This window comes from Lactuca serriola, chromosome 1 (genome assembly GCF_051521515.1).
Source record: "Lactuca serriola cultivar US96UC23 chromosome 1, Lser_US96UC23_V15, whole genome shotgun sequence".
NCBI lineage: Eukaryota > Viridiplantae > Streptophyta > Magnoliopsida > Asterales > Asteraceae > Lactuca > Lactuca serriola.
Genome location: NC_136408.1, coordinates 189228421 through 189243895, shown reverse-complemented (window position 1 = coordinate 189243895; position 15475 = coordinate 189228421).

Genomic DNA, 15475 nt, shown 5'->3' with positions numbered 1-15475 from the left:
ATCTCAAACATCAATCCGGACCAGTCTGTGATTATGGACTTGGTTACACAAGTTAGAGGTCCCTAAAAATTATGGGAAAATTTATGAACCAACTAGGCTCATTTTCCAAACTCCCAGAAGTTACAGAACTTGATTTGGTCATTTTATTATTTTTCTACAAATTTTCTAATAATATTTACAGAAAATGTTATAAACAGAAAAGCACTAGCAATTTCATTTCACCTTGTAACATGTTGAGCAAGGTGTATATTATTATGTGATTATGTGTTATTGCAATATATGACATTCTTGTGTTAGCATCTAGACATAAACCAGTTAACAAATGGATTTTTACTAGATAAAGCATAGATTAAACAAAGCGTTATTATTGAAGTATACCCATTACACACAAACATTTAATAAACTATGTTAAGTATAATTTACGTACTTTGCTGTTACTACCCTTGTTTTGATAAACTATAATAGGTATAGTTTACGATAGATTTCAAAATGCATACATTTCAGAAGGGTACATTTATACAAAAGGGAAACTTTCATTATGTTAAGTGTAAATTCGTTAATAACTTTGTGAGACATTCACTTCGCATAAATCATAAGTCCTGTATTGTAACCAGAGTCTCCTGGAGGGAGAGCGTGATAGTTGTATATAGATCTATATTGGGCTTGACAAACCCACACCAGAGCTGCTTGCAACAGCTAGACCGGCAGGTCTGTGGTGACAAGTGTCATTTCAGTTCAACGACGCCCGAAGAACGTCGTTTTCAGGCCACCTGGGTCATAGTATGGTTATAATAGCTCACGGAAAGTATTAACAAACTTAAGAATTTACGAGGATTTCACTAATATCATACACGTTTGTATTGAAATAAACTCACGTTATTTTCTGTAAATAAGGAAGATTACTCATACGTTTCAGTTTTTGGATACAAGACTACAGTATTCATTTTAAGGAAAATATCGGATTTTTCTGGAACAATTATACAATTACATGACAAGCTTTTTCATAATTATATACAAACAACTTATGAACTCACCAACCATTGTGTTGACACTTTTTCAAACTACTTGTATTCTCAGGAAATCGCTAAACAGGTAACAAAGTACTTTTGAGGATGGGACGTTGAGGCGTCAAACTTATCATATTTTGTCAACATATTGTAATTGATTTTGAAACATGTAATTCATACAATGATGTAACTCTTTCAATTATATATATGTTGGTTGTGTTTACTTTCATCACTATTGTCATTGTTGTTATGATACTACACATGAAGTCCTCCACCCCCGGACGTTTCCGCCATCCTTGGTTTAGGGGTGTGACACCTTCAGTCTATTCGGACCGCTCTAAACTGTTGAGCATCTCCCTGGACCACCCTTCCTGGTGATCTTTCCCATGCAGACTGTTCTCACCCACTTGGGGTTCCGAACTCCTGATCCATTATGTTGACTCTAACCCTGGCCTAACCCTAGGCCTCCTGTCGATCATCCACCTTCTTGGAAATCCGTGGTCTGATCCATGACCCGAGTGTCTACCATGTACGCTAAATAACCCGCACACCCGTACTGAATGTATTGTCGATCCCTGGCAGCTAACAAAACCCTCAATCTATCAATCCAAAAACCCTCAGAGTCGAGCACACCCTTGACCGGATACTCGAACTGAACTCAAGTCCTGACTAGAACTCCAACTTGTTTCCCCAGCTTCTGCTATCAAGTACCAAGAAGACATGTTTCTTATGATGGGGAGTTTTACCGAACCCCCAATCAACACAACTCTCAAATCAAGCAGCCCCTGGGGCCTCCATTCTCCCTGTCGGGTTGTGAAACTTATCCCTATTGCAAAACCTCTCCCGCTTCCGCATCCCCGGGTAACTCTCCCCCACTTAGATTCGATTAATTCTTCATAACACATGAAAATTGGAGGATTCTCAATCCTTCTCACTTCCCAACGATCGATCTGATGACGACCAACTCTTTCCCACTAGTGCTCTACTACTAGCCAATCCCAATTGATTACACACTTCTAAGAACTAGATGGACACTTCCTGAATCCTAGTGAAAATGACAGTCATTAATGCTTGAATGACCTCACACTCAAGTCCTCAAGACGGAAAGATAGATACTCCAACTAATACCTCGGCGACAAGCTACTTCCCTTCGCGCTTTAGTCTGTCAATCACTAATGGTTGCTAAAATCACTGAATCCTAACAATGTTGAATAATCCTTCTGTGGGACCCTATCTACAGACCTCCCACATAATACCCCCTTTTCCAAAGGTGTTCCAAACAAGTTTCCCGCTCTCGGGCTCTAGGAATCATTCTCTTTAGGGTTCGCATCCTGACTCACCTAGCGGCCCAAACGTCTACAGCTGAACTGCAGCAGTTGAAACAAACTCTGTTCTAAACCGGCTACAAACTACTCCCAAGACATAGTCTACACTCCTAAAAGCACAAAATATCGAACCATCAATCCTGATCGCCTGATCCAAGAGATACAAAGCGAATCGGATCTCACAAGATACTTATCTCACATTGACCCACCCGCGCTCACCAGCATCGACATGTTGTCGACAACCATGGTATCCAACCATGATACCTTCCCTAAACAGCCCTTAAAATCCCCTGAAAACAAATTCTCTTGACACTTCTGGTGACCTAAACAACTCATGAAGCTCTGCGACACAAAGACCAGCCTAAACAGGCAACTAACCCGAATTTACTGCTTATCCATACTCAACCATATTCCAAGACAAAATAAATACTGATCACAGATGATTCGACCATAATATTATTATTAAAGAATAGGGGAGGGGTTTTCAAATTACATACCAGAGACTTCTTGCGGCTCGACCTTGACCTCCTGAGGAACGATGGCCGCTGGAATCTGAATTCCTTCCGTCCTCAACGCAGGACAGTTGGACCTGAAATGACCTGGCTGGTGAAAGTGAAAGCATATCTGATCCTTCTTGCAATCCCGCTGCACATGCCCTCTTTTCCTGCACTTGTAGAACTTGAATTTGTGACAATCGAATCCGTGGGTTCCCCCACACTTGTCACACACCTCCTAACCCTCCTGACTTCGAATACCCAGGTCAGCAACCTCTAACCCTTCATCCTCTGCTGAAAAGTCCCTCCTCCTTTTTTCCTAGTTGTGACCTCACCACCGGCACTCCCCCAGTAGTCATCCCGGTAGCAACATCTACCGCAAATTGCAACGTTGTAACTTACTCCTCGAACTTGGCGATCACCCTGGCGGTGACCCGGTCCACAACACCGAAAAATTCTTATCGCAAAATCTGAGAAACCTCAACGTAAATCATCTCGTGTATCTGATCGATGGACAATATCAGCCTATCATGGCCACTCGCTCCGATCCTAATCCGGATCCCGCCTCAAATCGATTCGTCATCACCATACTGAACATATATATATATATATATATATATATATATATATATATATATATATATATATATATATATATATCAGGAAGATATCAGATAATCTGCATAAATGACGAGGAACCTACTTCCAACCCAAACCCTAAGGGTTATGACTTCCTTGCTACACGTATGGGTCGTATGCTTCCTATAGTACGGGCCCACACTACCTTCCACACCCACCCATATTTGTCTCAAGTATCACCACGACACCCTAACCATATACATATACATAGCGAGCGCTCAATCCATACTCCTAGAGGAATGCTAAATATTTCATAAATGGCCTCCCGACCTCCATCCACCAACTGCCACACGACCCTCCATTTGTGCCAGTTAACTATTGAATGAATACAATCACATGCCGCACGGCTTAAACAATCTTAGGCTAAAAGGTTTAATCCCACAACGGTTGGACTCAGACAAGAATTACGCGGCAGGACCAAATCCCTCACCCTAAGACCATTTAACCCCTATAGCATGTGACTTAAAGTATTCATGTAATAGATAGTTCACATACGAAAGAGTCATAAAATAATCAATGAGGTACTTTACATAAGATAAGGCATCACAAATCAAGCAATTCTATCATACGGTTCCTGAGGATCCCTATCTTAGCACTAGCATGTTGTTCTATCATATCACATAGTCAAATAATTGTATGGTATTTTGGGGTCTACTTACTGGCTCTGGCTGAACGTACACCATGCATCCTCCTTTACTTATTTTGAAAATCATTTTGAAAATCTTTCCTTGATTTGAGACTGGATTCACATGAATGTTCCTCCAATTCACTCAAACCAAGGCTCTGATACCAACTTGTAACATCCATAAAATTCGAGCCAATTTAAAACTTTTTAAATAATTTAAAACCATTCAATTATTACAATTTGTTTTCAAAATAGTTTCAACATCAGAGTTCAGAAATCATAATCATCAATCGAGGAAGTGTACGGTCACGCCTTCGCCTTCCCACGGCCGTCCGTTGAACCTAAAACAATAAATAGAAACAGTAAGCCCGAAATCTTAGTGAGTTACCCCAAAAATACCAATACCATACAAATAACCATATCATATAAACATATGAGTAACAGAACAGCCATGCATCACGAGTCTACAATGTGATTGGTCCGCCCGCACCGGGCCTTCAGTCCACCTGGTCCACTCTCTGAGTCTATAGTATGACTGGACCGCCTACACCGGGCCTTCAGTATATTTGGCCCAATCTCCGAGCCTCGACATCTCTGGACCTCCCTCTCGGGGCCTTCAGCCTATCCGGACCGCTCGCCGAGCCTTCGGCCTGACTAGGTGCCCTCCTGAGTCTGCAGTCTATCCGGTCCGCCCTAGGTATGTTGGCCTATAGCACGAAGTACGACCCGCCTCAACACAACCCCCACACTAATCAAACAATCATGTGCACATATATATTATATGCTAGCATGTATATAATAGATAATCATACCGATCTAATAGATCACTAACACAACAACCATCCTATAACTAGGATACCGACCTAACCGGTCACTAACATAACATCATCCTATATACCAGGATACTGACCTAAACCAGGCCACTAATATAATACCATCCTATCTACCAAAATGCAGATCTAACAGATCAGTAAACATATCAAGCAAATACCCAGATACAAATCCGATAAAGGGCCGGCCTTGGTGCCTTAGACTCTGTTGATATAGTGAGGATAACTCACCTTGCAATGCCAGATTGAACCATAAAATCATGCTCCCGGAACAATGCCCCAAACTCCAACACCTACAACCATCAATGATCCAATTCATAAATACCCGCTTACCAATTATCCTCAAAATTCAAACTGGTGAGCCCTTGGTCAAAGTCAAAGTTAACGGTCAAGGTCAACAGTCCATGTTGACCTCAACTCGTCGAGTACCCTTAGCTACTCGTCGAGTTCCTTGCATAACTCGCCAACTCGCCGAGTCACTAGAGTGACTCGTCGATTTCGTAAGGTTTGCAGTCGTAAACTCCTTGGCCGACTCTTCGAGTCTCCCTTGCAACTCGCCTAGTTCATACATGTCCAAAGGTTGGGGAAAACCCTAGCCGACTCGCCGAGTCACTCATCTGACTCGCCGAGTCCACGACAATCTTCATCGGACTCGCTGAGTTGACTATGCAACTCGTCGAGTCCCTTCAGTCCTTCATTCATACAAAAGCTTCTTCGCGAAACCAAGGCTCCAAACTGAAGATCTAGGCTCCTAGGGTGTTGTTATCACGTAAAGTTGCTAACTTTACGTGCATGCAAGGCTCTATGGAACTAAAACACTCATAACTAGCATTAGGAGAAGGTTTTGGACATGAAGGAGGGTCAAAGCTTCATAAAGCTTGAGGCTTTTTGTCCATAAAGCCTAGGGGAGTCAAGATCTGAAACTTTGCCCTTGTGACAAGCTCAAACCTGAAAATGACTCTATCTTGCCCTAGAAATGACCATTTTCTTCCACAAAGGGGAGATCTAAGAAATGAAATATAAATGTGGTATCTTTATACCTTAATCTTGATGCCACAATACTGGAAAGGCTGGATCTACAAGCTCTTTCTTGTCCCAAGCTCTCAACTCTTCAAGAAATGCTCCAATACACCCTCTTTTGGTCTCACACACTCAAGAATAGAGACTAGCTAGCTATTAGGGTTTCTCTGGACATGAAGGAGACAAGGGAGGCTGGGAAGGAAGGTTAAGGACCTTTAAATAGGGTGCAAAACCCCAAAATTAGGGTTTTATCCTCCAGCTCCTACTAGTCGAGTCCCTTCTTGGACTCGGCGAGTAGGTCGCTTAAACACGTTGACCAACCCGTTGCTACTCGGCGAGTCAGGCAACCAACTCGTCGAGTAGACCTTGAAATCATGAGAAATTATAACCACAAATTGTTACTCGGGAATCAGGGTGTTACAATTTAATATATATGAAGTGCCTCCATACACGAATGTATAAATGTAAGTTTTAATTTGAGAATATGACTATGCATATATATTGTGTGTATTAAACTATGAATTTATTGCATTAAGCAATGAATTTTGTGTACTAAACTATGAATTGACTGTACTAAGAGATTTAAGTTGATAATATGGTTGTGAACGCATAATTTGTATATTAAACTGCAAATTTACTATATTAAGCTGTAAATTTTGTGTATTAAGTTTTTATGTTTGGGTTATAAAATGTAAATTGACTGCATTAAGATGTATACTTTTTTTTAGACTGTGAATTGACTTTATTAAGCTGTGAATTATGTATATTTAACTATGATTTTTGTGTTATAGTTTGTGAATTGACCACACTAAACTGTGAATTTTCTATTGAAATTATAAATTGACTGTGAATTTTTAATGAATTTTATGAATGATTTATGTAAGAATGATTGTACTAATTTCTAGTGAATATATTTTTTATTTGTTGTATAAATATGTAAAAATGTATTTGTTTGTATAGTTATTTTGCATTAAACTCTAAAAATATGAATTAATTGGTTTATTAAAGGGAAAATGACACAAATGCCCTAAAAACTTTCTAGGGTTACCCGTTGAGTCCCTAAAGTTTTTGTCGGGCTTTATGGGTCCCTAAACTAGCTTATGACCTGCTCTTTTAGTCTCTATCAACCTGTAGTAGCCGGTTCAATGACCTTTTAGACTAAAAAAAAACTAACATTGTGCCCCTATAAATCCAAAAAAATAAGTTCGGGGATCAATTCGTAGAAAAAAAAAACTCTTATTTTCTTCTAAAGCCGATTGACGCTCAATTCGTATTGATTCCCGAACTTTTTTTTGGCTTTATAAGGGCACAGTGTAAGTTTTTTTTTTGTCTAAAAGGTCACTGAACCGACTATTACAGGTTGCCAGGGACTAAAAAAGCAGGTCATATCCTAGTTTAGGGACTCATTAAGTCCGACAAAAACTTTAGGGACTCAAAGGATAAACCCTAGAAAGTTCGTAGGGCATTTGTGTCATTTTCCCTTTATTAAATTGTGAATATAGTATTTAACTATAATTCAATGATTTTATATACAAATTTGTTTTGGAAGAAATAATAAAAGCAACAAAGGCACAGGTGGTTGGTGGAGATGTGTGGTAGTTGGTCGTCGTGGCGGGCGAATTTGAGTTTGACTCCTTTAAACATATGAATTTGTGCATAATGGATTGTATTATGTCATGTTGTGATTTTTATGTATAAAAGTAAAAACATACTTTATTAAATTGCATATTTTATATAAATTTCGTGTTAAAATATGTATGAAAGTATGCATGAAAATGTTAACTCGTGTATTAGTGAATTATTATCTTTATTAAATTATGAATATTGTATTTTAAACTGTGAATATTTCATATACATGATATATTTTTAATAATCTATAATTTAGAAAAAAAATGATTTTTTCAAGACATAATTCTATTTTTTGCTAAAATTTTGTATATTTTGGCTGGAAAAATAAAAAGTACTACCAAGGAAATGGGAGTTACAATTTTCCTTGATTAAGTTGTGAATACGAATACAAAATTGCTACTGAATTTAATGTTAGTATGGCGGCGGTCCAGGGGTGGTCCGGTGGTGATCCTAAGATGGTCTGACGGCTATTCGTCGACAAATGTCAAATAGTTTGTAACTAGGGAATCAAAAAGTTTACTTAATACCATATAAATGATGGATTTGTCTAAAATGACCTTAATGAAAATATTTAAGATAGTGGTTCTTAACCTTTTTGGGTTCTCATTTGAACCACTCCCTATATATATATATATATATATATATATATATATATATATATATATATATATATATATATATATATATATATATATATATATATATATATATATATATATATATATATATATATATATATATATATATATGTTCAAATGTTTCTATTATCTATTGTGTGTCAGATTGATTCCAGACCAATCATTTTAGTTATTTTAAGAAAGTAATTAATACATATTAAATGTTGAAGATTTAATTAACACTTAATATATCTTCAACATGTAATATGCATTAATTACTTTTTTTAAAATAACTAAAATGATTGGTCCACAATCAATCTTACATGCACACAATAGATAGTTAGAATACAATAACCTAACTATATATATATATATATATATATATATATATATATATATATATATATATATATGAAAATCGTATTTGTCAAATGTCATATTCTCATTGCATTTGACATTTATTATTTTCTAAGATTTATTTATTTATTGTTTTTCCACTTGTCATTTTACTGTTTTTTTATTTTATTAAATTTCATATAATATTTAAATGTAATAATTGTAATAAATGAAATAATAAATGCATATTAATTTAATTAATGCAATTTGCTTTTAATTTCTAGGTTTCTAAATTTAATTCAATTATCTCATTTGTTAATTTATTGAAACTAGTTTATAACCTGTGAGAAACACTGTTATAAAATTAATTAAACTTTCATATTAAAAAATCAAAATGATCAATCTATTATTTTAAATAAATTATTGAGTAAATTACATGAATGGTCCCTATGGTTTGGGGTAATTTGCACGTTTGTGTGACAACTCAAAGTTTATTCCGTTATATTAAACCGTTTCTGCTAACGGAATATGTCAATTTATAAAAGTTCCGTAATTTGGAGTCGTCAAATAAATAAATGTGTATTTATTTATTTATATTTAATGTTGTTATCGTCTTAACAAAATAAATATAACTCGTAAATTTCATTTCCATTTAATGGGATAAAGTTATTCTATTTCAACCATTTAACCCGGGTAAAAAGTTTAAACCCCGTTAAGCTTTAGCATCGGGTAGTCGTATACCGGGTACAACAGCCGAGACCTATATAAGGAAGGTGGAACACTTCCTAGAACTCTTTTACCACTTAAGTTCCACTCCCTCTCTCTACACTCTCTCTAGCTCGATTTCGACCCCAAAAACCGCAATTTCCGCCTCCAAAACGTAAGTCCTCTTGTCCTAACTTGTTCGGGACACCATTGAAGTGTGTTTTAACCTAAAAATCACTCATGAAAGTTGGAAAAGGTAGTTTACGGCCTAAGAACCTCCTTAGGCCGTAAACACCTAAAATGGTGCCAAATGTCCCGATTCTCCTTCTTTTAAACCTAGATACTAGTTGGGGAATTTACCTAGGAGTGTTTAAACCTCAAAACTATAATTTTTAGGGTATAAAAGAGGGTTTACGACCCAAGCACATGCTTAGGCCGTAAACACCCTTTAACCATGCAAAAATGTCCCAAAAATACTCCCAAATCATATTTAGACTTAAGATATGAATTAGAGACTTGCCATTTCGGACTTGGAACACTCAAACACATACAATTGAAGGGTAAAATAGATTTCACGGCCCAATCATGTGCTTAGGCCGTAAAATGCCCCAAATCATGTCACATGAGAGCTTAAGTCCCCTAAATGGCCCTATACCTTCACTAGAAATTGTTGGGATTGAAACAAGGACTTTAAAATTAAAGATTGGAGGGTGCACAAGAGTTCACGGCCTAAGACATGGAGCTTACGGCCGTAAACTCCCAAGGAGTGGCCTTTGTGACGTAAACTCCAAGGGAGTAAGCTCTTGGACCCTTAAACACCCTATAGTCTTGTATAAATCCCTAGAACCACTTCTAAATGTGCATGAGTCTTGAAAGCTCTCAAAAACACTCCTCCCATGAGTTTACGGCCGTAGACTCATGGGGGATGTGGCCTCCCAACCGTAAACTCACTTAGGGTGGGTTTTAGGAGAGTAAACTCCAATGTGAGGTCATACACTCCCTCCATACAACTCATTAACGTTCTAGCACTCAACCATAAGACCTTAAATCAAATTAGAATGTATGAATGTTTTAATAATAGTACAAGTCACCAATTACTTGTAAAACATATATCTTGTATGTTACTAGGGTTCTAAAGGGTGTACAAGTCCTTACCTGACACCAAACGCTCAACCGACACTTTTACCCGATTTACTCGTTTCAGGTGAGTTCATACCCCTTAATGAACCTTTTCAACTATTTTTACATGTTTTAGGGGGGGGGATACAAGTCAAATGTACCATATATGGAAATCAATCACATGTGATTTACAATTCATAGTACAAATCACATGTGATTTATCACTATGCTTTATAAAAGAATTTTACATTTTTAAAACTGCTCTGAGAACAAAACTATTTTCAATATCTAAATCCATTCTCTTGTTAAATTGTTATTAAAATTATTTTCAAACTATGTTTAAGTTTCTTTTCTTATAAAAATGTATCTACATTAATATATTTATATAAGTAAGATCTGAAGGACTTAGGACCGATAGCTCGCCTTATCTCCTGTTCTTGTTTGATGTGGTCTTAGGGTATCTGTTATCCGTCCGACTATCGTTGATTTCTAAGTTATATATCATGTATATTGGTGTGAGATATAAAAGTCTTCATCATATTCAATACCTTTGTCATATAAATGCCAAGAACCATACACACTAAGTTAACTATAATAGGTATAGTTAAGGCTACTACTACTAGTTACTGCTACTACTATACACATTATTACTCTCACTATTACAAGATGATACATGTATAAGAGAACACTCTATGAACTATACAGAAGACTACTACCCTATAATACAAGAGAAAACACTAATCCAGAGGATAATACACTAACCCTCTACCAGACACTCTACCACGCTTACATCCTGTGACCAGGGCTTTCCGGAAGGAAGGCAACGCTACATGTATAGATCTATACAGGGCAGACACTATTATATCCCGACTGTTAATTTCAGTCCGAGCCGATCAGGCTCAGGGATGACATTACTTCACTACACTACGTATGACCGGGAAGGTCATCAGACTCTCTATTTCTCATACTATTGGTCACATAAAGGAATACACTTATATCCACATTAATACACTAAGACTAAAGTCTAAGCTAACATCCTGAAGTAAGTAAGTATGTATTACTAATGGAAGCTTGCACCACTACTACTGACAACAGGCATAACTTTTCCTTATCCACACTACATAATGGAGATTTACTACTATACTTTTACATATAAAGGTTTTCAAGGATAAAACTTACATGCAACGTAAAGGATTTCACTTACAATGTACTTTCTGGAAAATATAGGACTTTCTAGGGTTTTTCCACTACTTATAAACATAAATTACAGTTTTCATACTATAAGTTTTAAAAGATTTTAAACATTAACCACACTAAATTCTTATGAACTCACCAGCTTTATGCTGATACTCGTTTTCAAAATAACTTGTATCCTCAGATCAAAGATAGACAGGTACAGGTGCAACATTTTGGAGAAGATGGAGCATACAAGATTCCATCTCTTATTTTTGTTATGATTTTGGTGTCTATTGAAAGTTTACAGAACACACTTGTATTTAAACTCACTATGTAAATGAAATGGTTGTTGTTTCTTGCTTTTACTATTATGCAATTGTGATGATACTATACATGACATCCTCCACCCCGGAACGTATTTCGCCGTTATCAGTTTTGGGGTGTGACAGATTGGTATCAGAGCATTGTTTATAGTGAATCAAGTATATCAACCTATAAAATATATACGAACGATAAACACTTCGGGACTAAAACACTCTGACCAAGAATATATACTTTTAACTACTAAAATATTTAACTATGTATATATATACATCTCTATAAAATATAGAAGTCAGTATCGCACTAGAACAGAACAAAAGTATTAAGATTGTTGGATAACATAATTGGGCTTAGAGATATATGGTCACATCTGGGGGGATGTAGCCTGATCAACTACATTTTCCTAGGAGTGACTAGCATGTGCCTAAGATTGATCGTGGTGTTGCAACAAGTCTACAACTTACCAACACTACCACAATAACGTTAGAATAAGAATACTATAGGAGTATTCTGTGCCTCTAAAATATGCATATGTGAGAACTAAAAGGGTCGTTACTGGTAGGACAATAGTTTCTAGTGGATACACCATAGTTACACGTGACTAGGGCGCTATAGACTCAGAATCTGTGGCCTTTGCTTCATTTCCTGTTCTTGTTTGATTGGGGATCTGAAGTTAGGGCTGCTTATTTGAAGGACTATCTTGCTTCGGTTACATGTAATTGGTATGCACTACGCAAGTATTGGGTCGGCTAATAACGATTCATCTTATAAGTATCCTAGATTAGTACGTCTATCAACTTTCCTTCCCCCTTTCTTGCGTAGATAGCATGGCCGGCTTCCAACATCCCGACGATCCGTACTATCCAAACCAGGGCAATGGAGGATGGCTCGATGAGGAGTCAGAAGATGATCACCCGATCCCTTTGGACGATCATCATGTTGAAGGCTTCTCGGATAGCTCTAGCCCCGAGCCAGAAGTTAACAACCTACCCCCTGAAGCTCCAAACCCCAACCCCCGTCCGACATTTCAGGGTCCCACTCCTATGTGGGCCATATCCTTGCACCGATGGAGCGAGGAGCAGGACCAGCCTTTACCTTACAATGGAGACCGAAGCTTCTACAACGTAAGCGAGGGAGGATCAGCGGACCGAGTTTTGTCCATCATGGTCCGAAGGATCGCCAGGAATGTCGAGCGGGGTCAGGCAGCCATAGGCCGAGTTGTAGAAGTGGATGCCAACTCGAATCTCAACACTGTTCGCATCCGCCAACTTGAAGAAGCTATGGATAGGACAAGGAGGACCAACGAGGGTTTGCAGCAACAGCTATGTCACACCCCAAAATCGGAACCGCGAAAACGTTCTGGGGTGGATAACGTCATGTCAAGTATCACAACACATCCATTATAGTAATCAAAGTACAACAAAACATTGCATTAATAGTAATAGTTTTACATGGTTTACATTACAATACATCAAAGTAATACAATTAATAATATAAGAGCAGCTTGGCACAAAACCGTCTTCAATAGAAGCTCCTGGAATGTACCTGTCTAATGCTGACCTAAGAATACAAGTTATTTGAAAAGCGAGTATCAGCATTTTTACAAATGCTGGTGAGTTCATAAGTATTTAGTGTCATTTTATTCAAATAACTTTAATAAAAGTGGTAGCTTTAGTGTATCCATTAAGTTACTTTTCCAGAAAATCTTATATTTTCTTTATAAAAGCAGTCTTCTACGAAGACTGGACGGAGTTATGTGGTAAAAAGTAATTTTCCCTTAATCGCTATCATTATCAAAATACATAATTTGATTATTAAAGAAAGCAAGAGAAATCAGGGAAATAACATATGCCTCAGCAGTGAAGACTGCTGACTAAGGCAAAGGCATCATAGACTCCAGGAGAGTATCGAACAAACGACACGCCTGGCTCAGTCTAACAAAGAGAGACACAGACCCCAGACGGTACCAAATGAAAGATACAGCTAGTAAGGTCTAAAACAGAGAATACAGACCGCAGACAGTATCAAATGAAAGATACAGCTAGCAAGGTCTAAAAACAATGTGACTTTGAGAGTGGGTTTCCAACATACAGTGTAAATTGCTGGTGAAATACCGTTGCCTTAAGGCCATGAATTATAAGGTATCCTGGGATATTCGTAACCATACTAACCGACACTAGAGTACCTGACGCCCTACAAGCGTCTATAAAATGTGACATTTGTCACCCCTTGGCTTGGTAGGCTGTGGACTGTAGCTAGCAGTCAGGGTGCGGGGGTGTCAATCCCGTATAGATCTATACACACAATGTCCACTCTCCCTACAGGAGACTCTGGTTACCAACTAGACGACGGAGAAGGCCGTGTCCCGAAGATGCATCCCAAATAGTGGGTAGTGGGCTTCCAATATAAGTGCTGAACGAGTGGTAGAGACTCATAACTGAACTGACTAACGCAAACCTACATGTCTATGCTTGTATACATAATATATAACTAATGAATCAAACGACCTTCGGACGGCCATCCGATCCCACCAGACCACATCTCAACGAAGAAAAGGAAATAGGGCGGACAAGCCTTCCTAAGTCCTTCAATCATTATTTATATGCACCTATACAAGCATAGGCATACATCTAACTAAGTCTGAGTGTGTAACAAGTGGAAACGTATCGTGAAGTATAACAGAAACGTGATGTATAAACGTACAGTGTGGAATAACTGAATCGTGAAGTATAAGCATTACCAAATATAAGTGTATCACGAAGTAGAAGCGACAACAAGTGAAGTAAGAGCGTCTAATAGGCATAATCGACTACAAGTATAAGCGAAATAGAGGCAATAACAAGTAAAACGCATCACGAAGTGAAAGCGTTATCAAGTAGGAGTTTAAACTGAGAGGGAGTATCAAAACATGGAAGAAAACCTTTATACTTGAGAAAATCACGATAGGGTATTCTTTTGTAAAATAAGTTTGAAAACCTTTAGAAATTCTTTGGAAACTTTTCATAAACCAGTTTAAAATGAACTTTGATAAAACAGTATAAGTAATAGTTTTGAACAAGTGAAAACCTTTTGGAAAACCATTTATAGTATCCTACTTGGTAAAACAGTTTACAGTGTGGTAAATCCTTGTGCATGCGGGTTATCAATCACATGTGATTGATATGATAACTGGCATGTTTAACTTGTATTCCCCCCCCCCCCCTATAAAACATATAAAAACATTTAAAAGGTTCATTCAGGGGTATGAACTCTCCTGGTGATCGGTGTCAAGTAAAGACTTGGACACACTTAGTGACCTATTTAACATATGATAACATATGTTCACATACAATTAGTACATTTAATACTAATTAAACAAGTATATGCACTCTAAGGAGCGGAAAACAGTTTGGTTAAGTGTTTGGGGTGTCCCGGGTAACATTTAAGGGTGTGAATGGCTTAGGAATGGAGTTTACTCTCCAAGAGTAAACTCTCCATATAGTGTTTACGGCCCTGGGACAACTCCCCATGAGTTTACAGCCGTAAACTCATGGTGAGGGGGTTCTAGGATGTTTAAAGGCTTTATCTCGATCGTGGAATTTTTCTAGGTCCAAATCTAAATTGTATGAGTGGATTTAATGTGATTAAAGGGA